Consider the following 4,353-nt stretch of genomic DNA (forward strand, 5'->3'; position numbering starts at 1 on the left):
GACCTGTTCTTGTTTTCTTCTGCCCATGTGCTTTTTATGTTTTTATGTATATTTAAGTGCTCTTATGAAAAGCAAAGATACATGAAGTACAAGAATTGAGTTATATAGACTCTTATTGAATTGCTCTATGTTTTGAAGTAGTCACTTGTTGGTGAGGATTGAAAGAATTCTGTCGACTTGCGAGGCTAATATAGACATCTTCACTAAGGATTGAAGATTGTTGATTTGTGAAGATGGTGGCATCGTTTGGAGAGGTTTGTAAGTTGAAGGAAAATTCTAGGCGATGGGTTATACCATTGACCAGGCTTTTGCCCGCCATGGCCCCCCCATCCACCAGAGATATATCTGGAAGTTGTCGATGGTGAGGCTTTGGTACAAATGTTCTCCTATGCATGAGTATGGATATGTACTCATGGAGCAGCTGCTACATTAATTTAGCCAAAAGAATAGTAAGCAATGAGCTTAACAAATGTATAATGGCGATTGAAGGTCATTTGCTAAAGTGTTAATGCGTGAGATGGCTTAATATGTGATTAGGCTTAAATCGTGAAAGTGTAGGTTCTTAAGCCGTGAGATTGTAATTCGTGAGGAACCTGAACTCATGAGATTGCATGTTTTTTTGACCGTGAAGGGATATTTCATGAGATGGCATAATCCCGTGAGATTGCGGGTTTTTTGGCAGTGAAGGGATATTGTGTGAGATGGCCTAAACCCATGAAAGTTAATCCCATGAAATGGTGTTTTTGTGCAAGTGCAGGCCATGAACTGGAATTCCGTGAAGGGTAATTGCATGAGATGGAATTCCATGAAGTGTAGTTCCATGAGGTGGAATTCCATGGTGTAGTTCCATGAGATGGAATTCCATGAAAGTGTAGTTCCATGAGATGGAATTCCGTGAAAGTGCAGGCCGTGAACTGGAATTCTGTAAAGGGTGAATGCACGAGATGGAATTCCGTGAAGTGTAGTTCCGTGAAAGTGCAGGCCATGAACTGGAATATCTTTTCCCTACATTTGGATTAATCTTATTGGTCCCTAGGAACCTTAATCCAAAATTTTTAGAAAATCTGGACCCTCGGGATAAGGTCCTTTTCACCTATTTTCAATTAAGTCCGATTACACATTGGAAAGTTCTTTTTGAATTTTTGTTTCAGGGAAATTTAGTTTAATAAGAAATGATATTTTTCCATCCAAAGATATCTAAAAACTAAGTTATCTCTCTCTAGAACATTTTCTCTCTCTAGGCCAAAACAGGTAGAAACAAGATCTTTTATTATTCTGAAAAGGGGATTGATTACAGGGAAAGAAACTGGACATCTTGAGGGGATTGATTACAGGGGAATAAACTGGACATCTTGAGGGGCTGGGGAGGAATCTTACATTCTCTCCCACTTGAAAAATGTGAGATGTCCTCATCTCCGCAGCAAGTGGAGTATGACTCTTTCATCTTCTTCTTCTTCTTCAATTACTTCCAGCGTTACTGCCTTGGAAGTGGACGGCCAATTTGGAAATATCTCTCTTTGCCTTCCCCTACAGAGGTCTTGCATTACTTTGGATTGAGACTGCAGGTTGGTTAGAGGGTCTACCTCTGGGATTTTCTTGATTTTGGCGGAAAGAAACCTGATTACTCTGGAAGGAAGAAGCTGGAGTCTGGAATCTTGATCCTTGATTTTCGTGCCCCGAAAACCTTGATCCAAAAGGTGTTGGGCAATCTATATTGTGATGTCCAAATCCTTGACAATTATAGCATTTCACTCCCTTGTTCAAGGGTGGAACTTCTGAAGTTGAATTCCAGGGGATTGAGTTTCGAGAAAAGGACATTTCTTCCATTCTGGAACTTCCCATGTCTTGGGCTTGACCCTGATATCTTTTAGGCGGCGGAAGGTTGGAATCACCTTCTGGAATTGAAAACCTCTTGAAAGGTGATGGTGCTGGCTTCGGGGGGACTTTGACATCAAAGGCCTTGCTGAAATCCTTGTTGAAAAATAGGTAGAGGGAGAGGAGACACACACACAGGAGCAAACCCTAATGTATATTGCAAACCCTAACCATAGAGGGAAGCCATCTCCCTTCTCACACAATGCATAAAGCCATAATCCATAATACACAAGACACACTATGAGTTGTGTCCACACACCTCTAACCCTAGCTAATGTCCACACACTATGACCAGCTGGACACGGTCATTTATGTCTCACACATGCTACTACCTAACATGCCAGCACATAGCACAGCTGGCACACACTGACATTGAGCTTGAATCTCAACAGCCCCTCTCAAGCTCATGATGTACTGCCATAGATGAAGATGTAAATGAGCTTGGACTATCAAAGCTCTCAACACTCCCCCTCAAGCTCATCCCACGTACTCCCAACATAGTACGGAAGTACTCAAACTTCTCCCTGCTAAGTGGCTTTGTAAAGATGTCTGCCACTTGCTCGTCAGTCTTCACAGACTGTAGATCCACTGTACCATCTAGCACCTTCTCTTTGACAAAGTGATAATGGACCTCTATGTGTTTGGTCCGCGCATGAAACACTAAATTCTTTGCCAACTGTATACTACTCATGTTGTCACAATTAATGACAACTTTGCCATCAATAGGCTCACCCAAATCTGCCAAGAGACTCTTTAACCATATTCCTTCACAAGTAGCAATGGCTGCACCTCTGTATTCAGCCTCTGTACTAGATAAAGCAATTGTAGGTTGCTTCTTGCTACTCCAACTCACCACGGCACTTCCAAGTGTAAAGGCATAACCACTAGTAGACCTCCTATCATATGAGCTACCTGCCCAATCAGTATCTGTGTAGCCATGTATATCCAAGCCTTTACCATGCTCATATAGAAAACCATAATGTGCAGTGGTCTTTACATATAGCATAATGCGTCTCACTGCATCCAAATAAGGTTTTCTGGGGCTGCATAAACTGGCTTACTAGCCCCACAGCATAACTCAAATCCAGGCGTGTGATAGTCATGTAAATGAGACTACCAACCATCTTTCTATACATAGATGGATCATCCAACTCCTCACCAAAATCAGCCCACAACTTCACATTCTGCTCCAATAGGCTTACACCCTGTCATCCCATATTTTGCCAACATATCCAATGCATATTGGCGTTGCACTAACCATGTACCTGCATGGTCTTTGATCACTTCAATTCCAAGAAAGTATCTCAATTCACCCAAATCTTTCATGTCAAACTTCCCACTCAATGCTTTCTTGACATGCATCACATCTGTACCATGATTACCTGCTGTGATAATCAAGTCATCCACATAGATGACAAGTAAAACAATCCCATGATCTGTTTTCTTCACATAGAGTGAAGAGCCTGCTGTAGAAACCTAAAATCCAAGGGAGATAAGATATCTATTCATCTTATCACTCCAAGCACGAGGTGCTTGCTTCAAACCATATAATGCCTTTTTCAATCTGCATACATGAGTGGGATACTTTGGGTGTACATATCCTTCAGGCTGTGCCATATAAACCTCTTCTTGTAGATCACCATTTAGAAATGCATTTTTCACATCCATTTGATGCATTTCAAAACCATTTGCTGCAGCCATAGCAATGACTACTCTCACTGTTCCCATCTTTGCCACTGGACTAAATGTTTCATCATAGTCCAAGCCTTGGGTTTGTGCATAACCCTTAGCTACCAATCTTGCTTTATGTCGCTCAATGGAACCATGACTTGCACTTCACTTTGTAAACCCATTTACAACCAATGACATTTTTGTCCTGTGGTAATGCAATCAAATCCCATGTGTCATTATGAACCAATGTGTCCATCTCAACATCCATTGCTTTCTCCCATACATGCTTTCCAATAGCTTCTGTATAGCATGTAGGTTCCACATGCTTCACCAAAGACATCATATATGCATAATGCATAGCAAAATCACGGTATGTCAACCTGTCAACTGGATATCTGACCCTTTGGGATCTCTGCAATGCATGCGGATCACTCTGAACACCTGTCACTCTAGCATGTGGTGGCACATATCTATCCTGCCTTGCACCAGGTGTACGTAAAACGGGTATACCAAGTTCCTCATCCAAACTCTCTGAACTTGATGACTTATAACCTGTAATTCCAATTCCTTCAACCTTCTTCTTGCCTTTATCCATAGCACTACTCCCAGTGCTCACACTCTCACGCCTCAAATGTCCTGACCATGGACGTACAGTGCTACTCTCAGCCTCTGCTGGCCCAGACATAGAAGTAGAACTAGAACTTGCTTGTGGCAAGTTCACATGCACATCAGCTTCAAGTGACTCAATGACACCTTCATCCTTTGCTTTGTACCAACTAGCAAGCTCATCAAACACCACATCTCGTG

The sequence above is a fragment of the Cibotium barometz genome, chromosome 20, assembly GCF_041138505.1.
Source record: "Cibotium barometz isolate CiBa-2024 chromosome 20, ASM4113850v1, whole genome shotgun sequence".
In the NCBI taxonomy this organism is placed as follows: Eukaryota; Viridiplantae; Streptophyta; class Polypodiopsida; order Cyatheales; family Cibotiaceae; genus Cibotium; species Cibotium barometz.